This window comes from Triticum dicoccoides, chromosome 7A, assembly GCF_002162155.2.
Source record: "Triticum dicoccoides isolate Atlit2015 ecotype Zavitan chromosome 7A, WEW_v2.0, whole genome shotgun sequence".
NCBI lineage: Eukaryota > Viridiplantae > Streptophyta > Magnoliopsida > Poales > Poaceae > Triticum > Triticum dicoccoides.
The window spans coordinates 282,630,351-282,655,498 of NC_041392.1; positions in this window are offsets into that span (position 1 = coordinate 282,630,351).

The window sequence follows — 25,148 nt, forward strand, 5'->3', positions numbered from 1 at the left end:
TGAGGTATGTTTTATGAGTTATCAAAGAGTGTCATAGTATAGATAGTAGCCCCTGATACACTGTTCGGTGAAAGAAAGAACCGGATAGGGGGTCGAATTCATGATCTCAGGAAGACTTACTAAATGACATTGATTTCTTTCCTGCTTCAAGCAGATACCTGTAGCGGTTGCTGCGTCCCACACTGCGGAGATCGCCGGACTGAATCAAAGTCTGGAGCGGGCCAGAGAAGAAATTGGCCGATTGCAAATGCAGTTGAGGGATTAACAAGGTATGCACCAGTATTATGTGCATTTGTTGTGAGATAAATGTTCAGTATGAAATAAGCCACATAATTTGTGCTAGGAGTTATGACCAAAGTCGAGGCACTCAAAAGAGTCGTTCCCGAGGCCGAGAATAAGGCGGCCACAGAGCGGGCTCTTCGTGAAAAACACGAAGCCAGAGTTATTAAAGCTGAGCAGGAGCTGCAAGAGGCCGTAAGTAAATGGGAGGCCTTGGAGCAGAGTTTAACAGAGAAAGAGTCCAAACTCACCAAGGCGTGCCAAGCCACGAGCGACGCCTAGGGGGAAACCCAAAGCGTGCTGAAGGGGATCCAAGAGGCGAGGAAGATCACGACAGGTAAGCTTTTCCCGTGTAAAGAAAATATTGGAAGGGAAGACTATATTTCTGATTGTGAATCTGGACTTCTCAGGTGTATTTGCTGAGCTGCCGCACAGTATATCAGATGCCGCTCACTTCTATCGAGCCGAAGGAAGGAACACCGCCGATAAGATTTTCGGTCTTAGTATTTGGCACCGAATTATCCGGTGCCTTTTGCTGATAAATTGAAATAGCTGATCGAACTGCATAAGGCGGCGGAACTAGCCATGAAAGATGTGGTTATCCGGCTATGGCCTGCCGAACCGATTCCAAGCAGCTACTTTGGGCTCGTAAGGTGGCTTATAAGCGCTTGCCCTCGACTTGACATCATCAAGTGGTAGGTCTGTATATAAGGAGCGCGAATGGCCTTTGCCCTTGCAAAGGTGCACTGGGGGAAGATGGATGCCGAAAAGCTGGTGACCGAAGGACCACCGGAGGGGAAGCAGCACCGCAAGCCCGAATCATATTATAAGAGTGTCCTGAAAGGATCCTACCTTGTGGCGGAGCTATGTACCAAGTACATTATATTTCCCTGAATGCGGATCATGTTGTCCGTTGTAACGTTTAAACAAGGTCGTTGGTATGTCGCCTGTTATATAAAAGTTTACCCTCATGTGCGACCATTTGTATATTAAGGCTGAGAGTTGGCCAGCCATCGGCTTCTGCCCCCACGTAAGGAGTACGGGGGTGTTCGGGATAAACCTGGGCACTCTTTATCCCAGTTTTGGGTCCTCCAAGGGAGGTGCTCAGCACAACGAACTAGGCAATCGGACTATATGGCTTTATCACTCTCACTTAGCTAGAGGAGCTTTAGTATGGTCGACGCAGCCCCTTGTGTTTGGAAGACCGTACTAGGGGCTCTATAAGCGCCTGATCGAAGAAAAAAGCCGATCCTTCACACGCTGCATTGGTTATGGCATTGTGAGGGAGAAACTCTTAAAGATTTTGTGACCGCTCGAACAGCTGACCAGCTCTCGCCGTATCATGACAGTCAGTTTTCGGCTTTCTCTACTAAGGTGCTCGTCCGAAAGAACCAGGACACAATCACAGTAGTTCTCCCAGTGCTACCTTAGCCGATATAGCGGAACGTAAGGTACCAAAACATAGGAGCCGGGCAAACCCAACTATTGACCCAAGACATGATTCAGAGCTGATGCATATGATGCTATAAGTTCGAGGTGCCGAACTTCCGTGAAGGTGTTCGGATTTTTATTGCCGTGTAACGGGGAAGACGAAGCCCCTGGCGTATTTAGGGCATACCGCTGTGTTCGGATGCCATTTGAAGAAATGATTTCGATAAGAAATAACCAGCAGGTAAACATCATGTGAATCCACATGTTGTATAAATAATACGTCTATGCGTATGGTACAAGTAATGTGATAAAAAAGGAGTTGTTATAGCGGAACCTATTGTGACCAGGGGGAAGAGGTTGAGTGCGGGTCCGTATTGTAGCCAGACGGTCGCTGCGGGGAATGTCTAAGGATCCCAAGTGCGTTCGAGCTGCCTCTGTGGAGTCCGTCCTGGTCGGTGCAAAGGTGAACCTGCAAGGGAAATATAAGAAATGTTTCCGTGCTGGAGGGCGGTTGAGCTGCTGAGTTCGGCCTGTCGTGGCCTTTGCCGGAGTATCCTTCTGCAAAGTAGTTCAGAGCCCCTTGACGGTGTCCGGGAGCCTAGGTGTCGACTCAAAGTTCGACTGCAAGGTGCTGCTCGGTGTTCCTGCTGCTAAGGCAGTGACGTATTTGTTGGTGTCGAAAGAAAATTCGGCCTTGCCATGAACCGTGATGACGCCGCGTGGACCGGGCATTTTGAGTTTGCGGTAGGCATAATGTGGCACCGCGTTGAATCGAGCGAACGCGGTTCGCCCGAGCAGTGCTTGAAAGTCACTGGTATGATGCCTCTGAAAGTGGCCTTAGTGGGCTTGATCGCTGACTGATTGCTGCCCATCTTGCGCACTGTATCCTGGTAAAGCAGATTTAAACTGCTACCTCCATCCATAAGGACTCTTGTGAGGTGGAACCCGTTTACTATTGGGTCGAGGATTAGTGCGGCTGGATTGTGTCGGATTTCGGGTTCCGGCAGACCCTTGAGGTTCGAACACTGGGGTGCACGCGGAGATTTCGCCCCCTACCTACCTACACCCCTCCGCCATGCTAGGATCTAAACTAAGGAAAGAACAACACAAGAGACACATGGTTTATACTGGTTCGGGCCACCGTTGTGGTGTAATACCCTACTCCAGTGTGTGGTGTGGTGGATTGCCTCTTGGGCTGATGATGATGAACAATACAAGGAAGAACAGCCTCGCGAGGGTCTGTTCTTGGCTGGGGCGATGAACTGCTCGGAGGAGTTCAGTCACCTCTCTCTCTCTCTCTCTCTCTCTCTCTCTCTCTCTCTCTCTCTGCTTTCCTCCAACTGACCGACCCTGATTTCGACCCCAGCTTGTTTCTGGGTTGGCTGATTCTCGATCCTCCCTACCCTGGGGTGACTAGTCCTATTTATAGAGGCCCTGGTCCTCTCCCCAAATATTGAGCGGGAAGGGAGCCAACAATGGCGGGCTAATTTGAAGGGGGACAACAAGTATCAGCTATCCTGACAAAAGTAGTCTTCGCCTGTGCAAAGCTCTGGTGATGACGCCGTCTTGGGCTCCATGGTGACCTCCATCTCGTAGTCCTCCTGGTCTTGGTCTCGTTACACCAAAATGGCAACCTTTGCCTGATGCCTTGGTACTCCGCGGCTGCGCTTGCCCCCTTTGCACCAAAGAGGGAAGGAGGACGCTGCGTGGGCTGGCACCCGCCTGGCACCCTGAATCGTCATGGCTTGCATCACGGGTACCTCGTGAGGTACCCCGCCTTGATCTCTCCGCCCCCTCGTGAGCCATCCTGATGAGGCCGTGCCTGAGGAAGCTCCGCGTCGTCCGCCTCGCGAGGCTTGGCCCCTCGCGAGGGTCTTGGGTTTGTGTTGGTGAAGACGGCTGTGCTGGGCCCCCCTTTGAGCCATGCCGCAGGCCGCAGGCAGGCAAGTATGGGGACCCCCGTTCCCAGAACACCGACAGTAGCCCCCGGGCCCAAGGCGCGCCCTTACTTGGCCGTGCAGGGAGGCGGAAGGGCAAGAGCGAAGTGCCGCGGGCCCTAACAGCCTGCGGCCTTGGGCGCCGCGTGGCGGTTGACTGGACGTGGGTGGCTTAGCAACCAAGCGAGTTGATAAAGGAGTGGCATCCGCCTAGGCCCTGCTTCTTGCTTTCTCCGGTTGCTGCTCAGATCCCCTTTCTTATGCCTCTCCTTCCTTCCTCCGAGATTTCCAGATCTGCTCTGACCGTGCGACCTAGGGATCCATGGCGCCTCGTCAGCCCCCGGCCGCAGCTTGGTAGTCGTCTGCTCTGGACTCGCCGAATGTGTCGGAGGCGGGCCTTGCCCGATTGCGCCGGATGGCGACGGCGTGGGGCATCGACGGGGCGAAGGTGTTCAAGGCCAGCTCTGCCACCCCTGAGAGTCAAAGGAGCACCTTCTATCCGCTCTTCGTAAGTGCCATTGTTGCTGGCCTGGTGCCTCCCTTCTCCGAGTTCTTCTTCTCTGTCCTCCGCCATTACAAGCTACAGGCTCTGCATCTCCATCCCAACTTCGTCCTTCTCCTGGCAATCTTTGCTTATTATTGCGAAGCACATGTTGGGGTGCAGCCCTCAGTGGCCTTGCTGCTCCACTACTTCTACCTCCAGACCTCTCGTGGGACTGCTTCCGCGTGCGCGAGCTTCGTCGCGTACGGCGGCGCCATTGCCATCTCGAACTCTAGGAAGAGGATTGAGGGCTTCAGGAGCAAGTGGATCTTGGTGGATGCTGGGCGCATCCACCCTCAGCTGATCCTGCCCACGGAGCAGCTCACGAGCTCCAGCGACTGGGGTCGAGCAGAGCTCGCGGATCCCCACGCGAAGATGGTGTTGGAGAAGATGGACGCGGATCTGAGGCCGACCGACATGGCGGTGGCGAAGCTGATCGGCGCATCGCTGCTGAGGGAGTTCCTGGAGCACCGGCTGGCTCTGCTTCGGCAGTACTCGCTTCCAATGTGGAGGCCCCGTCCGAGCCCCGCGGCCTTGGCCGACGGAGACCTGGCTGCGGTTCTCCAATCTCTGGTCGGGGGAAATGTGGCGAGGCTGGAGGGCGCTCCTACGCCCTTGTTCCTCCGCAACGACTGGGAGCGGGTGGTGAAGTCCATGCCCGTCTTCAACGGGGATGGGCCAGTGCCCCTAGAAGCTCCCAAGGAACCGGTGGATGTGCCCTCTGGCGACTCCAGCGAAGAGGAAGAAGGAGGGGAGCGAGGAAAAGGGCCTGACTCCGAGGCGACTGACGGAGAGTCGAGGGCTCCCCTCCCCCGGCGTAGGTCCCGCGTTCTCCGCCTCTCTCCGAACGATGACGACGAGGATGACGACGAAGACGACGACGAGCAGGACGGCGGGAGCTCGCCCCCGATCCCGAAGAAGGACAGGACCGGGCTGATCTCCCGCGGGTCTCCCCCGGCCCCGGGGTGAACCACAGACGCACCTTCCGCCTCCAAGCTTCCCAAGGTTGACCCTTCTAGTCGGCTTTCTGGCTTCAAATTTGGCCGGAGGCCGCTTGAGCTCACTGGCGACGACCCGTAAGCATTCGATTCTTGTATTTATCTCTTGCTCTGCTTCTGAGTCTTGACGTCCGCATCTTTGGATAGGTTGGCGCCCGCAGCAAAGAAGCCGAAGGGGGCTCCCAAGGTTCCATCCGTGGCGGCGCTTCTGCCCGCGAAGGAGGGTGACCGCGAGGCACATGCTTCACCTGCCCGGTCGTCCTCGTGAGGTTTGGCTGAGCCGGCTGGGGCGAGCTCAGCCCCCACGGCCCAAGTGGCTCCCGAGGTGCTCTTGCCTGCCGCCGCCACTACAGCTGTCGGGGCGCAGCAGACTCCACCTCAGGATGCTGCGGCTGCGCTGCCGCCTTCTCCTCCTACTCCACCGGCCGCTGTCTCTCTGACTCCTTCTGCCGTTCTGGATCGTGCTGTTGCTGAGCTGGACCGACTGCGGCAGGATCTTCTTGGCGCCGACCCCCGCTTGGTGGCCGGGCGTTTGGAGCTGGCTTCTGGATGGGTTCGCTTCGACGCCTCGATTTGGGCGGCGCTGGTCCAGGCCTCGACGACATGCGACGAGGAGAAGCAGGCCGTCCTGGAGGCGAAGATTGCTCGTGATGCAGCCCTGGGGGAGGTGGTCTACGTCTGCGGTCGCTGCAAGGCGCTGGAGGACGAGCTGCAAGGCCTACGGGATCAGCTGGCGAAAGAGGTCCGCCTTCGCCAAGAGCAGGAAGAAGGCGTGAAGGCTCGCGAGGCAGCCGTCAAGGGCCGGGAGACCAAGCTCAGGAAGCGCCGCGACTGCCTAGGCGTGCTGGAACAGGAGTTGGGGGCGAGGAATGCCGAGCTGGACGGCAAGGCCCTGGTTCTTGCCGAGGACCACGCGGCCTTCACGGAGTTGGAGGCGAAGGCTCGCTCCTCGCTGAGGACGCTTTACGACAGCGGCCTGGAGAGCCCACTGGCTGGCGCCGAGGACGGCCCCGCCAAGTTGCTTCCCTTCCTGGTTCACGCTCTTGAAGATGTCGCCCTTGGCCTTGGCCCCACGGCCGAGGACGAGGCGCGTGTCCTGTCTTCTGCAGCACTGACGCGGGTCCTCACCCACATCTACCTTCGCGATCCCGGTGTCGACCTCGACAGCCTGCTGGAGCCAGTGAGTGGTGAGCGTGCCGCTGCCGCTGCCGAGGCCGTGAAGGGTCGCGCGGAGGCTCTGCTGGGGAAGTTCCGGGCCTTCAGCACCAAGCCGGAGCAAGGCGCTGCCGACCCCGCTGCTCCGTGAGGCGAACCCGCTCCGCGCTGCTCCCCCGCTGCCAAGTGACTCTGTCGTGGCTCCTGTCCTGCTTTTAATTCCTGCACACGTATCATGCCTTGGGGAGGCGTTTAAACTTGCGTTTGGCATTGAGATAACAGTGTGGACTGTAATATTTGCTTTTGAATTCCTTGAAATTAGCGCTTTTCCTTCCTACTTGCTTATGTTCTACGCCGGCAGAGCCCGGCCCCACGCGTACCTCACCCAGCAATAGTCCCGACCGGAAACAAGGACGGGACCAAGGAGTGAGGGGCTACGTGAAAAGTTAGGCTCCTGAGTCGCGATGGTCAGGAGTCCCCCTTGGCGCACGAACAACAAGTAGGGAGGTGTGATGCGGGTGGATCTACCGTTCTACGTTTGCAGAGCCCGGCCGCGCGCGTGCCTCACCCAGCGATGGTCCCGACCAGAAACCAGGACGGGGCCACGGAGTGAGGGGCTACGTGACCAGTTAGGCTCCTGAGTCGCGATGCTCAGGAGTCCCCCTTGACGCACGAACTGCAAGTAGGGAGGTATGATGTGGGTGGATCCACCGTTCTACGTCTGTAGAGCCCGGCCCCGCGCGTACCTCACCCAGCAATGGTCCTGACCAGAAACTAGGACGGGGCCACAGAGTGAGGGGCTACGTGACCAGTTAGGCTCCTGAGTCGCGATGCTTAGGAGTCCCCCTTGACGCTCAAACGACCTTTGTACCTTGGCTCCGCTCGGGGAGAGACGTGCGACGAACCAGGCCCGGGGGGACCTGGCTGGGTGGCGTGCGTCTGGGTGTGACCCAGGCGCAGCCCCCGTGCCCAGCCCCCTCGCGCGGCACTCCCGAGGGGAGGCGTTACGATGAGGCTAGACACTGAGCTCTGGGCTCCCTGAGGTTGACGTGGCCCGGGGGCCACCCTCAGTTGTTTATCACCAGCGCGGAGCATAGTGCTACCGTATGTGTACGGGCATAGCCGCTCCTCGGCAGTGTCATCGGCCAGCACGGAGCATGGTGCTTCCACTGGTACGTGAGAGGGGGTCCCCCCTCCGGGAGGAGCCCCCGGGGCGTGTACAGCCCCGCCCTGACACGTGGCTGGCACGGTAGGGCCGGGCGAGGTGTATCTGGGCACCCGTGAGCCAGCGCAGGACTCACGGGGCCCTACCTCTAGGCGGGTTGCGCCTGGCACTGGGCCTTATCTTGTGATGTGCCCCTGCAATTTTGGTTAGATGTTGACACTCTACGTCCTCGGGTCCCGGCCCTCGAGCTGGTCTCAACCGTCGCTGGTATGCCAGGTCGCGATGCCATGGACAAGCCTAGAGGGTGAGGGCTGGAGAGCTAGTAAGAGCCCTGAGTCGCGATGCTCAGGTGCCCCCCCCCCTTTAACGTGCAAGTGGTCGGCATGGAGGAGAAGAGGTGCCGTGGACCGGCATCAAATAATCAAGCATGGTGGGTCTAATGCATAATCGGAAATAAACGCAAATGGGATACATGCCACTGGGCCTGGCCCGAGCGGCTTGGGGATCATGCAGCCTGAGGGGCGGCCCCAACAGGTAAGCTAACAACATGGAATAAAGGGATACACGCCGCTGGGACGGACCCACGCGGCCTGGGAATAATGCAGCCCTGGGAGCACTCCCAGCTGGAAGTAAAACTCGAAAGATGTCACCTGATGATGTTGAGGATGAAGGGGTGTTGGTGTAGCAGGCTCGGTGGGCTGCAGGAGCCAATCCTCACGAGCCCCCAGGCCCAGGGGCCTCGGGAGGCTACGGAGGCGCTGGCGGCTCCTCGCGGCCCATCTCCATCTCTGCCAGGGCTGCGGAACGCCTGGCCTCTTGTGCCTCCGTGATGCCCCTCATGAGGCGCTGGTATGCGTCAGCCGCGTTCGGCAAGCCGTAAGGCATGCGAACGTAGCTGTGGGGTGGACCTCCGCAGCGCCCCACTCACGAGGGCCAGAGGCGCTCCAGAGAGGCGACTCAGTTGAGCCCTGGTATGTCGATGCAGATGCACAGCCCACCATCCTCGCCTGGATGGGGGGCCACTGCTGGCAAGCGGCGGCCGCCTTTCATAACTCTTGACTCCTGTAGCTCCTGAATGGCCTTGCTGACGAACTCCTGAGGATCTGGATCTCCTTGCCTTGCTCCTTCTCGAGGGAAACGTGCTTCAAAACACGCCTCCATGTGGTGCCCAAGCGCCTCCCTCGTGACCCTAGCTAGGTCGGTGGCCCTCCAGGGGAGAGCCCCCGAGCCCTGCTTGAGGAGGGCGCCGGGCGCGCTTTCCTATGCGATGGAGGGAGGCTCCCCCTGGGCAGGCGCGGGCCCAGAGGGGCCTGCCTCCTGAGTGGTCGGGCCGGACGATGTCTTCTTCTTGGGGGTGGTCTCGGGAGGCCTCCTGCTTCCACGATCCGGGTCTTCTAGTGACACGGCCTGAAAGGCTCGTTCCAGGGAACACACCGCGTCCTTCTCTTCACAGGGCACCGTTATGACTCCACCGCTTCCTGGCATCTTGAGGATGTTGTAGCCGTCGTGAGTTACGGCCATGAACTTGGCCAGCGCTGGGTACCCAAGGATGGCGTTGTACGGCAGGAGAATGTGAGCGACGTTGAAGTCGATGAGCTCGGTGCGGTAGTTGTCGCGTGCCCCGAAGGTGACAGGCAGGCAGACCTGCCCAATCGGGATCGTGGAGCCATCAGTGATACCGGAGAAGGGCTTGGTAGGCTGAAGCTGGCTGTAGGGCACATGGAGGTTGTTGAATGTCTCCACGGACAGGACGTTGAGCCCTGCCCCTCCATCGATGAGGGTCTTGGTGACCACCACGTTGCTGATGATTGGGGAACAAAGCATCGGGAGGACTCCGGCTGTAGCCGAACACTTGAGCTGATCTGCTGAGCTGAACGTGATGGCGCACGCCGACCACCTGACGGGGCGCGTGGCTTCGAGCCTGGGGAGGACTGCATTCACCTCGCGGGCGAACTGCTTGAAGATGCACTGAGAGGCTGGGACTTGTGCTCCGCCCAAGATGCAGGCGATCGCGCGCGGCTCCTGGAAGCCCCCAGCCTCCTCGTCCTGGTGGCGGTCCTCGTTTCTCCTTGGCTGCGGCGGCAGCGGTGGGAGGCCTGCGTTGCCTTGCGGGCGATCCTCGCGAGGCTGATCCCTCCAGTCTCCCTCGCGGGGCTGATCCCTCCATCCTCTCTCGTGAGGCGGGTCTTGCCAGCGATCCTCGCGAGGTTGGTCGCGCCACCCGTGGCGCGGCCCACGGTCTTCCCAGCGTCCTGCGTTTCTTCCTCCTCCTCGGCCGTAGCCCCGGTCACTGCGGTCGGGGCGACGGCCGATCCTTCCTTCTTGCACGGCTTGGAGTTCTAGACACTCGTTGGTGTTGTGGGTGTGGAGGTCGTGGTACACATAGTACCGGCTGCCCTTGGAGGGTTCGGGCTGATCTCTGCCCCGCTTGGTGATTGGTTCTGCCGCGAGCACGGCAGCCCCTTGCGCTTCACGTCCTTGGCCTTGGGCTTCTTCTCTTCTGGGTCCGCAGCAGGCAGCTCGAGGAGGGAGAGACGCCCTTCCTCAGCCCTGGCGCACTTGTTTGCCAAGTTGAACAGCTCCAAGGAAGTGCACAGGTCTTCATGCATCGCCAGCTCCTCCTTCATCTTGACGTCGCGCACGCCGTCGGAGAAGGCCGAGATGGTGGCCTCCTCAGTCACCTTGGGAATCTTGAGGCGTGCGTTGTTGAAGCGCTGGATGTACTTCTACAGGGTTTCCTCGGGCTGTTGCTTGATGCGGCGCATGTCGCTCACGGCGGGTGGCCGGTCGCGAGTGCCTTGGAAGTTGGCGAGGAAGCGGGTGCGCATCTCGTCCCAGGAGGAGATTGTGCCTGGAGCCAGGTTCAAGAGCCAGGTGCGGGCCCCGTCCTTGAGTGCCATGGGGAACCAGTTCGCCATGACCTTCTGGTCTCCGTTGGCAGCTTCGATGCCTAGCTCGTAGAGCTGGAGGAACTCTGCAGGGTCAGCCGTGCCGTCGTAGCGAGGAGGCAGGTCTGGCTTGAACTTGCTGGGCCACGCTACGCTGCATAGTTCGGTGGTGAAGGCGCGGCAGCCTGCTGTGGCCACGGGAGGCCTTGGGTGTCGGAGAGCTTAGTCTTGCATGTCCCCACACGCTGCAGCTGGGAGCAGCGCAGGGTCTTGACGCGTGGGAGCAGGAGCATGGTCGCGACGTGCTGGAGCAGGGAGCGCCCGGGCAGCTTCTTGCGGGCGAGGGACTTCCTGGCAGCTCTGCTCTTGCCGTGCTGGCGCTTGACGAAGCGGGTTCCGCCCAGGGGCCACGCGCCTTGGGGCCATGGCGTCTTCTTGAGGAGGAGGCGGTCGGGGCGCCGCCGGAGCCTCGTCGCCCGCGCGGGGCGGGGTGGGGTGCAGTGGAACGGACGGTGCAGGAGAGCCCCCTGCGGCGCGGACGAACTCGGCGACGCGATCGAGCCATTCTTCGTAGACATCGTCGACGGGACGGTAGCGCAGGAGCTCGTTTGCCTCAATGAGTGCAGCTCGAGCCTCCATGGGCGCGCGGAGCACGCGGGACGAAGAACCAGCTGGGGTGAGCAAGGGAGTTGCGGTGCAACCGTCTTGCCGCACGGACGGATGCTGGGACGATGCTTGCCGCTCGGCCCCCGCCGAGCCGGTGGCGGCGTTGACGGCAGGTGATGGGGAATGGCGTGGATGCCCGCCGACAGGGGCCGTCTGGGCGACGCGAGAAGCGAGTGCGGCGCGGCGCTCGGCGCGGGCCCGACGAGCGTCAGACATGGGTGTGACGGTCGGAGGAGAACGGGGCGGTGGAAGACGAATTCCGGCGCACCCCTACCTGGCGCGCCAGATGTCGGATTTCGGGTTCCGGCAGACCCTTGAGGTTCGAACACTGGGGTGCGCGCGGAGATTTCACCCCCTACCTACCTGCACCCCTCCGCCATGCTAGGATCTAAACTAAGGAAAGAACAACACAAGAGACACAGGGTTTATACTGGTTCGGGCCACCGTTGTGGTGTAATACCCTACTCTAGTGTGTGGTGTGGTGGATTGCCTCTTGGGCTGATGATGATGAACAATACAAGGAAGAACAGCCTCGCGAGGGTCTGTTCTTGGCTGGGGCGATGAACTGCTCGGAGGAGTTCAGTCACCTTTCTCTCTCTCTCTCTCTCTCTCTCTGCTTTCCTCCAACTGACCGACCCTGATTTCGACCCCAGCTTGTTTCTGGGTTGGCTGATTCTCGATCCTCCCTACCCTGGGGGTGGCTAGTCCTATTTATAGTGGCCCTGGTGCTCTCCCCAAATATTGAGCGGGAAGGGAGCCAACAATGGCGGGCTAATTTGAAGGGGGACATCAAGTATCAGCTATCCTGACAAAAGTAGTCTTCGCCTATGCAAAGCTCTGGTGATGACGCCGTCTTGGGCTCCACGGTGACCTCCATCTCGTAGTCCTCCTGGTCTTGGTCTCATTGCACCGAAATGTCAACATTTGCCTGATGCCTCGGTACTCCGTGGCTGCGCTTGCCCCCTTTGCACCAAAGAGGGAAGGAGGACGCTGTGCGGGCTGGCACCCGCCTGGCGCCCTGAATTGTCATGGATTGCGTCACGGGCACCTCGTGAGGTACCCCGCCTTGATCTCTCCGCCCCCTCGTGAGCCAGCCTGATGAGGCAGTGCCTGAGGAAGCTCCACATCGTCCGCCTCGCGAGGCTTGGCCCCTCGTGAGGGTCTTGGGTTTGTGTTGGTGAAGACGGGCCGTGCTGGGCCCCCCTTTGCGCCACGCCGCAGGCCGCAGGCAGGCAAGTCTGGGGACCCCCATTCCCAGAACACTGACAGACTGCCCCGGTTGGCGTTGACTGGACGATCCGTGCGGTTGAAGGTGACCGGTCCTAGCTTATATTGTGGGACGGCGTGTTCCGTTGAGCCGCCATCCTTAAGGGTTTATATCTGGTCCAAGTGGGCCGTTTGGGTGGTATTTACCACATTCGCCGACTGAGTATGGGGGTGGGGATTTCTTTTGCCCTCCTGTGTTCAGAAATCTGGGCTCTTCATCGCTATCGTCGCTTTGAGACCCCTCTTCGTGTTTGGCGCCTGCCTTGCCGGCTTGTTTGAAGACCCAACATTCTCTGTTGGTATGGGTGGCTGGCGTTTCTGGGGTTCCATGAATTTGGCATTGGCGAGCGAGTATGCGGTCCAGACTGGATGGACCCAGATTTGTATTTTTGGGCGGCCCTTTCTGCTGACCGGGCTTTGGGACCCTGAACCCGGCATTAACTGTCGTATTATTGGTTTTATAACCATATTTGCGGCGCTTGTATTTGTTGCGTCGTGGTTTGCCGTTGGCATCTTTGTTATCCGGGGTGCCCGGATTCCTGGATGTGTTGTTGCTGCGAGCCAGCCAGCTATCCTCGCCCGCGCAAAAGCGGGTCATGAGTGTCGTGAGGGCTTCCATAGACTTCGGCTTCTCCTGGCCAAGGTGGCGGGCAAGCCACTCGTCACGGATGTTGTTCTTGAATGCCGCTAGGGCCTCTGCGTACGGATAGTCGACAATTTGGTTTTTCTTAGTCAGGAACCATGTACAGAATTGTCTGGCCAATTCCCCTGGCTGCTGAGTTATATGGCTCAAGTCACCAGCATCCGGTGGTCGCACATAAGTGCCCTGGAAGTTGTCAAGGAATGCGTCTTCCAGATCCTCCCAATTGCTGACGGAGTCTGCTGGCAAGGTATTCAGCCAATGTCGAGCTGGTCCTTTGAGTTTTAGTGGGAGGTACTTGATGGCATGTAGATCATCACCGCGAGTCATGTGGATGTGAAGGAGGAAATCCTCAATCCATACAGCGGGATCTGTTGTACCATCATATGATTCGATATTTACATGTTTAAAACCCTCCGGGAATTCGTGACCCATAACTTCATCAGTGAAGCATAGGGGGTGTGCGGCGCCTCTGTGCCGGGCTATATCACAATGCAGTTCATATGAGTCTTGTCAACTGTATTCGGCCCGGCCGGATTTACCTTTGGTGTATCCGGCGCGACGATCATCGTCCCGCGTTGGCACACGCGCCCATGACCCGTATATTGACCTTGCGAGTTTTGCCCTGCTGTCCAATACGGCTCGCAGGTCCCGTGTGTTGCCCCGGGCCTTGGTATTTTTGATTGAGTAGCGCCGGGGTGTAGGCTGAACTTCAGGCTAAAATGCCTCTTTGGCTCGGCCACGCAGTGGCCGGTCAGCCACATTGTACACTGCTGATGGAGGTTTCAATGCTTCCTTCTCGAGGTGAGGTAGCAACTTGTTTTATGGGTAACTCTTGAAGGGGCGCTCGAGTTCGTATTCCTTGGCCGCAAGGACTTTGGTCCATCTGTCTGCTAGCAAGTCTTGATCAGCTTGAAGCTGTTCTTGCTTTTTCTTTAGGCTATTTGCTATGGCCATAAGCCAGTGCTTGAAGCGCTCCTGCTCGACGGGGTCCTCAGGCACGATAAATTCTTCGTCGCCGAGGCTCGCCTCGTCTTCGGAGAGAGGCATGTAATTGTCCTCCTCCGGTTCTCCATCTGCTGTCTGCTTTGGAGGGCTGGCTTGTTCATCTCCGGATCTACATTGTGCTAGAGGGGATTGTGGTTGTCTTCGGCACTATCCAGAGTGTTATTATCTCCTGTGTCGGTATCACTACTTTTGCTGTGGCGGTACTTAGAGCGGCGCCGCTGACATTGGTGCTTGGGTTGGTTCTTGGAGGGATCATCCTCTACTGTCTCGTCGCCATTGCCTTCTTTAGGGGTGTCCACCATGTATATGTCGTATGATGAGTTAGCGGTCCATACCGTCGATGTCTTCGGAGTCGAAGTCGAGCATGTCGGTTAAATCGTCCATAGTGGCTATTAAGTGGGTGGTGGGTGCGCAGCGAATTTCTTTGTCGTCCGCATCCCATTCTAGCCAGACATAGTTCGGCCAAGGTTCTCCTGACAGGGAGAGAGACCTTAATGAATTTAGCACATCGCCGACGGGCGAGTGTCGGATTTCGGGTTCCGGCAGACCCTTGAGGTTCAAACACTGGGGTGCGCGCAGAGCTTTCGTCTCCTACCTACCTGCACCCCTCCGCCTTGCTAGGATCTAAACTAAGGAAAGAACAACACAAGAGACACAGGGTTTATACTGGTTCGGGCCACCGTTGTGGTGTAATACCCTACTCCAGTGTGTGGTGTGGTGGATTGCCTCTTGGGCTGATGATGATGAACAATACAAGGAAGAACAGCCTCGCGAGGGTCTGTTCTTGGCTGGGGCGATGAACTGCTGGGAGGAGCTCAGTCACCCTTCTCTCTCTCTCTATCTGATCTAAACCCCTCTCTCAAGAGCCTCCTTCTCCGAACCCCTCAGCTCTCTGTCCGTGTGTGTGTGTGTGTGTGTCCCCCTCTTGCGGGTGGCTGATCCTATTTATAGAGGCCCTGGTCCTCTTCCCAAATATCGAGCGGGAAGCGAGCCAACAATGGCGGGCTAATTTGAAGGGGGACAACTAGTATCAGCTATCTTGACAAAAGTAGTCTTCGCCTGCGCAAAGCTCTGGTGATGATGCCGTCTTGGGCTCCACGGTGACCTTCGTCTCGTAGTCCTCCTGGTCTTGGTCTCATTGCACCGAAATGGCAACCTTTGCCTGATGCCTCGGTACTCCGCGGCTGCGCTTGCCCCCTTTGCACCAAAGAGGAAAGGAGGACACTGCGCGGGCTGGCACCCGCCTGGCGGCCTCGGTCGTCATGGCTTGCGTCACGGGCACCTCGTGAGGTACCCCGCCTTGATCTCTCCGCCTCCTCGTGAGCCAGCCTGACGAGGCCGTGCCTGAGGAAGCTCCGCGTCGTCCGCCCCGCGAGGCTTGGCCCCTCGCGAGGGTCTTGGGTTTGTGTTGGTGAAGATGGGCCGCGCTGGGGCCCCCTTTGAGCCACACCGCAGGCCGCAAGCAGGCAAGTCTAGGGACCCCCGTTCCCAGAACACCGACAGTAGCCCCCGGGCCCAAGGCGCGCCCGGACTTGGCCGTGCAGGGAGGCAGAAGGGCAAGAGCGAAGCGCCGCGGGCCCTAACAGTCTGCGGCCTTGGGCGCCGCGTGGCAGTTGATTGGACGTGGGCATCTCCACTTCCCCATGGCGCCTTGGCAACTGCACGGATTGGACAAGTCCCTACATGCAAAGTGGGTCATGATTACCTGCAATCGTGGAGGTATGCGGTTGGCCTTCGCCGGCCATAAGTACGGAACAGCGCGCGCCCTTCCAGTCCATCCCTCCTTGCTTCTCCTTCTTCTCGATCCCTTCTCCGTCTTGCTGTGATGGCTCCTTTCCACCTGTTCTCGACGGCGGAGAAGGGAAAGGCTCCTCGAGAGGAACCAGACCCACTCCCGCCGAAGAAACGGCTCGCCCCCCGTGGCCCGGACGAGGGGGGCCTTCAGGTGGTGTCGAGGCCTTGGTGCGAGCGGGCGCCGCCGGGGTTCCCGCTTCCATTGTACGCACACGTCGAGGGCCCTAAAGGAGCTGATGCTGACCGCCACGGGCGACGCCGCCGTCGGTGCCGGCGGGTCACGAAGGTGTGGGTCGTCCCCCCTGGGGTCCACACCGAGGGCTCCTCCCGAGAGTTCGTGCTTCACGTCGCCATTCCTCTTCAGTCTTGGATCCGCCTTCCTCCCTTCTTCGCCTCCATCATCCCGCAGGGGGAGCCCCTGGAGCTCTGGATGCAGCACGCCGGCTGGAGCACCCTCGTGACCGAGGCAGAGGTCATGGTCGTTGCCCCGGGCGAGGTCTTCATGACTCGGGGCTGGAGAGAGATCACTCGGGTTTGCAGGGTAAGGGGCGTCTTCGTGGTCCACTTGGATTACGATGGTGCTTCGGTGATGCTCTTCAAGGTCTTCGATGCGAGCGGGCGCCGGCTGGAGTGCTGCTCCGGGGAAGGTGGCCAGGATCCTGCCGCGACGAGGACTGGGCCCGCCAACCGCTCCCTTGGCGGCTCCTCAGGCGGTGGAGGCATTGGAGGTTCCAGCAACTCCGACGAGCTCTTCGCGACTCCGGAGACGAGCGACGATAGCTACGGGCCCCCGAGCCGGCGCTGCTCCTGGAGCAGGGCGGGCTCGTCAGGCCGCCGCCGACTCTGATCTGGATGGGGTTGGCGTCGGTGCTTGATGGCCCACTGTTGATGATGGCGTATTTTGCAGGGACGCGCGTAGTTTGTGTCCCTTTAGGATCTGTTCCCTGCGAGGAATCAAAAACGCGTCCCGTGGGGGCTTGTAAGGTGCCTGTGATCCTGTTTTGTCAATATAACCCTTGTCGTAGAATTGCGCGAGTTGCTCATTCCGTCTTAGCTCAGTCCTCCCTTTCGATCCTCACGAGGGCTTGGTGCTCTGCGCCGACAGGTCCCAGTCCCAAGGCGGCTTCAGCCGTCGCTGGTATACCAGGTCGCGATGCCGTGGTCAAGGCCAGGAGGTGAGCAACCCGGAGTCCGGTAAGAGCCCCTGAGTCGCGATGCTCAGGAGGTCCCCTTTGGCGCCGAAGCAGTCGTCGTTTGGTGAGAAAGGAGAGTGGCGTCGCTAATACGGGATGGCATTAGGTGCGGGGATGGTGCCACGGTAGCTGGCGCTTCCGGGTGATGACTTATCTCGAGGATCAGGGGCTGCTCTCTGGGGTGTCGCCGGGTCCGTGCATCGGCAGGTGCGAGGTTGCTCGGCGAGGTCCTCATGTGTCTCTCCCCTCTTGCCTTTGTTCCCCTTTCCGCTCTACATCCTCGGGTCCCGGCCCTCGAGCGGGTCTCAGCCGTCGCTGGTATGCCAGGTCGCGATGTCGTGGTCAAGGCCAGAGGGTGAGGGCTGGAGAGCCGGTAGGAGCCCTGAGTCGCGATGCTCAGGCACCCCCCTTTAACGTGCAAGCGGTTCGCGCGGACGAGAGCGAAAGAGACACCGCAAGGGCCTTGCCTGACGCAGCTCCTTCAGGAGGTCCTACAGGTCCACCATAGAAAAAACAGGGGGTTGCCATGACAATTGATAGTCAGCCGTTGGTTGCTTCCGAGGGGTAGTGAGGCACTGAAGGCTTGACGAGGTGACGCTATGCGGGGCTGCCGCGGCCAGAGCTCAGCCATCCAGGTTTGTCGGCGTTGCAGGGACGGACCCATGCGCAAGCGTCGTGCCATTTGGGAGCAGCGCCGCTAGTTGGCGTCAGCTGAGCAGGCAACTAGGTAAAACACATTAGCCGCGAAGGAGTGAATTCGTTCAAATAGATGCTGGGAATGCGGACATCAATGGGTCAGGCCCGAGCGACTTGGGGGGTCATGCAGCCCGAGGGGCGCCCCCAACAAGGTAAGCTAACAACATGGAATAAAAAGGGATACACGCCGCAGGGACGGACCCACGCGGCCTGGGAATAATACAGCCCTGGGGGGCGCTCCCAGCTGGAAGTAAAACTAGAAAGATGTCACCTGATGATGTTGAGGACGAAGGAGCGTTGATGTAGTAGGCTCGGTGGGCTGCGGGAGCCGATCCTCATGAGCCCCCAGGCCCAGGGGCCTCGGGAGGCTCCTGAGGCACTGGCGGCTCCTCGCGGGCCATCTCCATCCCTGCCAGGGCAGCGGAACGCCTGGCCTCTCGTGCCTCCGTGGTGCCCCTCATGAGGCGCTGGTACGCGTCAGCCGCGCTCGGCAAGCCGTAAGGCATGCGAACGTAGCTGTGGGGTGGGCCTCTGCAGCGCCCCACTCGTGAGGGCCAGAGGCGCTCCAGAGAGGCGACTCGGTTGAGCCCTGGTATGTCGATGCAGACGAGCAGCCCACCATCCTCGCCTGGATGGGGAGCCACTGCTGGTAGGCGGCGGCCGCCTTTCATGACTCTTGACTCCTGTAGCTCCTGAATGGCCTTGCTGAAGAACTCCTGAGGGTCTGGATCTCCTTGCCTTGCTCCTTCTTGAGGGAAACGTGCTTCGAAACATGCCTCCATGTGGTGCCCAAGCGCCTCCCTCGTGACCATAGCTATGTCGGTGGCCCTCCAGGGGAGAGCCCCCGAGCCCTGCCTGAGGAGGGCGCCGGGCACGCTTTCCTATGCGATGGAAGGAGGTTCCCCCTGGGCAGGCGCGGGCCCAGAGGGGCCTGCCTCTTGAGTGGTCGGGCCGGACGATGTCTTCTTCTTCTTAGGGGCTGTCTCGGGAGGCCTCCTGCTTCCACGATCCGGGTCTTCCAGTGACGCGGCCTGAAAGGCTCGTTCCAGGGAACACACCACGTCCTTCTCTTCACAGGGCACCGTGATGACTCCGCCGCTTCCTGGCATCTTGAAGACGTTGTAGCCGTGGTGAGTTACGACCATGAACTTGGCCAGCGCTGGGTACCCAAGGATGGCGTTGTACATCAGGCGAATGTGAGCGACGTCGAAGTCGATGAGCTCGGTGCGGTAGTTGTCGCGTGCCCCGAAGGTGACAGGGAGGCGGACCTGCCCAATCGGAACCGTGGAGCCGTCGGTGATACCGGAGAAAGGCTTGGTTGGCTGAAGCTGGCTGTAGGGCACTTGGAGGTTGTTGAATGTTTCCACGGACAGGACGTTGAGCCCTGCCCTGCCATCGATGAGGGTCTTGGTGACCACCATGTTGCTGATGATTGGGGAACAAAGCATCGAGAGGACTCCGACTTTAGCCGCACACTTGAGCTGATCTGCTGAGCTGAACGTGATGGCGCACGCCGACCACCTGAGAGGGCGCGTGACTTCGAGCCTGGGGAGGACTGCGTTCACTTCGCGGGCGAACTACTTGAAGATGCGCTGAGAGGCTGGGGCTTGTGCCCCGCCCAGGATGCAGGCAATCGCGCGCGGCTCCTGGAAGTCCCCAGCCCCCTCATCCTGGTGGCGGTCCTCGTTTCTCCTTGGCTGCGGCGGCAGCGGTGGGAGGCCTGCGTTACCTTGCGGGCGATCCTCGCGAGGCTGATCCCTCCATTCTCCCTCGCGAGGCTGATCCCTCCAGCCTCCCTCGCGAGGCGGGTCTTGCCAGCGATCCTCGCGAGGCTGATCGCGCCACCCTTGGCGCGGGCCACGGTCTTCCCAGCGTCATGCGTTCCTTCCTCCTCCTCCGCCGTAGCCCCGGTCACTGCGGTCAGGGCGACGGCCGATCCTTCCTTCTCGCACGGCTCGGAGCTCTTGACATTCGTTGGTGTTGTGGGTGTGGAGGTCGTGGTACACACAGTACCGGCTGCCCTTGGAAGGTTCGGGCTGATCTCTGCCTCGCATGGTGTCTGGTTCTGCCGCGAGCACGGTAGCCCCCTTGCGCTTCACATCCTTGGCCTTGGGCTTCTTCTCTTCTGGGTCCGTGGCAGGCAGCTCGAGGAGGGAGAGACGCCCTTCCTCGGCACTGGCGCACTTGGTTGCCAGGTTGAACTGCTCCAAGGAAGTGCACAGGTCTTCATGCATCGCCAGCTCCTCCTTCATCTTGACGTCACGCATGCCGTCGGAGAAGGCCGAGATGATGGCCTCCTCGGTCACCTTGGGAATCTTGAGGCACGCGTTGTTGAAGTGCTGGATGTACTTCTGCAGGGTCTCCCCGGGCTGTTGCTTGATGCGGTGCATGTCACTTACGGCGGGTGGCCGGTCGCGAGTGCCTTGGAAGTTGGCGATGAAGCGGGTGCGCATCTCGTCCCAGGAGGAGATTGTGCCTGGAGCCAGGTTCAGGAGCTAGGTGCGGGCCCCGTCCTTGAGTGCCATGGGGAACCAGTTCGCCATGACTTTCTCGTCTCTGTTGGCAGCTTCGATGCCTAGCTCGTAGAGCTGGAGGAACTCCGCAGGGTCAGCCGTGCCGTCGTAGCGAGGAGGCAAGTCCGTCTTGAACTTGCCGGGCCACACGACGCTGCGTAGCTCGGCGGTGAAGGCGCGGCAGACTGCTGTGGCCATGGGAGGTCTTGAATGACGGGGATCTTGGTCTTGTATGTCCCCACGCACTGCAGCTGGGAGCAGCGCGGGGTCTTGACGCGCGGGAGGAGGAGCATGGTCGCGACGTGCTGGAGCAGGGAGCGCCCTGGCAGCTTCTTACGGGCGAGGGACTTCTTGACAGGTCTGCTCTTACCGCGCTGGCACTTGACGGAGCGGGTTCCGCCCAGGGGCCACGCGCCTTGGAGCCATGGCGCCGTCCTGAGGAGAAGGAGGACGAGGCGCCACCAGAACTTCATCGCCCGCGCGGGGCGGGGTGTGGTGTAGCGGAATGGACGGCCCAGGAGAGCCCCTTGCGGCGCGGACGAGCTCGGCGACGCGGTCGAGCCATTCTTCATAGACATCGTCGACGGGACGGTAGCGCAGGAGCTCGTTCGCCGCGATGAGTGCAGCCCGAGCCTCCATGGGCGCGCGGAGCGCGCGGAACGAAGAACCAGCTGGGGTGAGCGAGGGAGTTGTGGTGCGGCCGTCTTGCCGCACGGACGGATGCTGGGACGATGCTTGCTGCTCGTCCCCCGTCGGGCCGGTGGCGGCGTTGACGGCAGGTGACGGGGAACGGTCAGGACGCCCGCCGACAGGGGCCGTCTGGGCGACGCGGGAAGCGAGCGCGGCCCGGCGATCGGCGCGGGCCCGACGAGCGTCAGACATGGGCGTGATGGTCGGAGGAGAACGGGGTGGTGGAAGACGAATCCCGGCACACCCCTACCTAGCGCGCCAAATGTTGGATTTCAGGTTCCGGCAGACCCTTGAGGTTCGAACACTGGGGTGCGCGTGGAGCTTTCGTCTCCTACCTACCTGCACCCCTGCGCCTTGCTAGGATCTAAACTATGGAAAGAACAACACAAGAGACACAGGGTTTATACTGGTTCGGGCCACCGTTGTGGTGTAATACCCTACTCCAGTGTGTGGTGTGGTGGATTGCCTCTTGGGCTGATGATGATGAACAATACAAGGAAGAACAGCCTCGCGAGGGTCTGTTGTGGGCTGGGGCGATGAACTGCTGGGAGGAGCTCAGTCACCCTTCTCTCTCTCTCTCTATCTGATCTAGACCCCTCTCTCAAGAGCCTCCTTCTCCGAACCCCTCAGCTCTCTGTCCGTGTGTGTCTGTGTGTGTGTGTGTGTGTGTGTCCCCCTCTTGCGGGTGGCTGATCCTATTTATAGAGGCCCTGGTCCTCTTCCCAAATATCGAGCGGGAAGGGAGCCAACAATGGCGGGCTAATTTGAAGGGGGCAGCTAGTATCAGCTATCCTGACAAAAGTAGTCTTCGCCTGCGCAAAGCTCTGGTGATGACGCTGTCTTCGGCTCCACGGTGACCTCCGCCTCGTAGTCCTCCTGGTCTTGGTCTCATTGCATCGAAATGGCAACCTTTGCCTGATGCCTCGGTACTCCGCGGGTGCGCTTGCCCCCTTTGCACCAAAGAGGAAAGGAGGACACTGCGCGGGCTGGCACCCGCCTGGCGCCCTCGGTCGTCATGGCTTGCGTCATGGGCACCTCGTGAGGTACCCCGCCTTGATCTCTCCACCTCCTCATGAGCCAGCCTGACAAGGCCATGCCTGAGGAAGCTCCGCGTCGTCCGCCCCGTGAGGCTTGGCCCCTCGCGAGGGTCTTGGGTTTGTGTTGGTGAAGATGGGCCGCGCTGGGCCCCCCTTTGAGCCACGCCGCAGGCCGCAGGCAGGCAAGTCTGGGGACCCCCATACCCAGAACACTGACTGCGAGTGCTGAAAGATATCCGTGGAGGTGAACTCCAAGATCGGCGCCCAGTCGGATTCGAGGGGCACGGATGTAAGCGGCTCGGAGTCCGTGGCCGGAGGTGAATCCAGTGGTTTGGCGACACGGCTCTCGTAAGGGGTGAAGTCAGTATCTGGCTCTATCGGCACTGAGAGTGCAGCCTCCATGGCGGGGTCTATCCCTCCGCTCTCGGATGGCGCGATTTGCTCCGAATTGATGGCCAGAGTAGTTGCAGATGCGATTTCTCGAATATTGTCCGACGGCAGAGTTACGTTATGCTTGTCGTGACTGTGCGGCGCACCTGACATGGGCTCAAAACCATCGAAGATCAAATCTTCGTGGATGTCGGCAGTGCAGTTTAAGTTTTCAAATCTGACCTGATGGCCAGGGGCGTAGCTCTCGATCTGCTCCAGATGGCCAAGCGAATTGGCCCACAGTGCGAAGCCGCCGAATACAAAGATCTGTCTGGGGAGGAAAACCTCACCCTGGACCGCATCGCTACCGATGATCAAAGGAGCCATCAAGCCTTATGGTGACGACACAGTGGAACTCTCAATGAAAGCACCAATGTCGGTGTCAAAACCGGCGGATCTCGGGTAGGGGGTCCCGAACTGTGCGTCTAAGGCGGATGGTAACAGAAGGCAGGGACATGATGTTTAGCCAGGGTCGGGCCCTCTTGATGGAGGTAATACCCTACGTCCTGCTTGATTAATCTTGATGATATGAGTATTACAAGAGTTGATCTACCACGAGATCGTAGAGGCTAAACCCTAGAAGCTAGCCTATGGTATGATTGTATGTTGTCCTACGGACCAAATCCCTCCGGTTTATATAGACACCGGAGGGGGCTAGGGTTACACAGAGTCGGTTAAAAGGGAGGAGATCTTCATATCCGTATTGCCTAGCTTGCCTTCCACGCCAAAGAGAGTCCGATCCGGACACGGGACGAAGTCTTCAATCTTGTATCTTCATAGTCCAACAGTCCGGTCAAAGGGTATAGTCCGGCTGTCCGGAGACCCCCTAATCCAGGACTCCCTCACCCCTCCATAGCTGTTGAAGTTCCTCCACAAGAGGCTCCATGAATAAATCAAAATCCTTTCCAGGACTTTTTGGACCTGGGATGAGCAAGGCCATCATGTAGATTGATTCTTTGGTGCGGACATTTGGAGGCATGTTGTAAGGGATAACAAGCACTGGCCACATGCTATATGTGGCGCCTTGGTGGCCAAATGGGTTAAATCCATCTGAAGCTAAGCAAAGTCTAATGTTTCTTTGGTCAGCAGCAAACTTTTTGTGTTTTTGATTGAAGCTTTTCCACTCACTACCATGTGATTGATGGCTCATTACATTCTGATCTCTATACTCCTGGTTCCTAGAATGCCACAGTACATCATGTCTTGTTCAGCATCATGAAACAACCTCTGCAATCTTGGTGTAATTGGAAAATGTCTCGGAACATTATGAGGAATCCTCTTCACAGCATTGCCATCTTTCCATCTTGATGATTTGCATTTCGGGCATTCACTTAAGTTGGCATAATCCTTTCAGAATAGAACACAATTATTCTTACAAACATGGATCACATCATATCCAATTCCAACTGCACGAAGGAAATTCTTCATTTTACTGTAGGTGTGTGGTAGCTCAGACGCATCTGGGAAAGCTTTGCGGAAAGCAGCCAACATCGCATTGAATGATTTGTTGGTCATCCGCTCAGATGTCTTCACCTGAAGAAAGGTGACCATAGCTGAGAATACTGATAGCTTATTTCCTAGGGTGACAACCACGTTGCATTGTTCCAACATGTGGGCCCACCATTTTTCTTCTGCATGTGAAAGTTCACGAAATGCATGAGCATTTCGTAGCATTGTTTCAATGTTGGTCAAACTCACTGGCTCCGCCACCACCACCTCCTCCTCCTCTTCCACCTGAGCATCAGGCAGATCAAGATGGTGATCTGCTGCTTCCACGTAGTCAGTAACATTGACGTTCATAGCTTCTCCATGATGAACCCACCTAGTATATGTGATCGACATCCCATATAAGTGTAGATGATTTTGCATAGTTGAATGGGTTATCGTAACTGAATTCATACAACTGCTACACGGGCAGAGCACATCTGATTTCGGACCATCGTACTCAGCTCTGATAAAGTTCATGAAGTATTCAACCCCCTCGACATATGCAGTGGAGAATCTTCGAGCAGAAGTTATCCAAGTCATGTCCATCTATTAGACATACAAATTAGTTCTTCTACTAGATATTACAGGAAAAACATATATGCTTTTCTATGAAGTCTAGAAAAAAAATACCTAGGTCGATGTCTAAAGCTATGGCAAGATATTTGGACGAGCAGATCTAAGTAACAAAATATATTTAAAGCTAATTCAGCAAACATATTTGAGTGCTAAATTATGGCAGGCTGTTTCAGCAGTCAATGAGGCCGAGCACACAGCCATCAAACTATCGAAGGCCATCGCAGCAACAAAGATCAAGTATAAATCGGTGTAGAGCTATTTCACCTAACAGATTGGCTACTAGACCATGGCAATCTACGTCACAAAAAAATATGGCAGGATATTTTAGCAACTAATCGGGCTTGGCATGCCATCTCAGCTAAGCAGATTGACTGCAGAACATGGCAAGGAAGCTTCTTAACCAGAGCATGTTGACTGTAAACTACTTCGGCAAACAGTGAGATTAACAACATCTATCAGCTAACATTCAGCGCTACATCGACATGCATGGGGCATCAGTCTAGAATGCGCGTACCGGGGGAGAAGTTAACCGCCGTGCGTCTCCACACGAACGTCGCCAGCGGTGGCAGTGTTGACCGTTGTGCGCCTCCACAAGAACATCGCCAGCGGTGGCGGCGCAGCTCAAGGATGGCAGTCTATGAGAGCGTACTGTGGGAGCGAGAGGATCGTCGTGCGTCCCCTTGATGAACCGAGACACCGACGTATCGGCACGACGGGGAGGGCGTCTTTGGCGGAGCGAATGGAGTGGAGGGGGATGG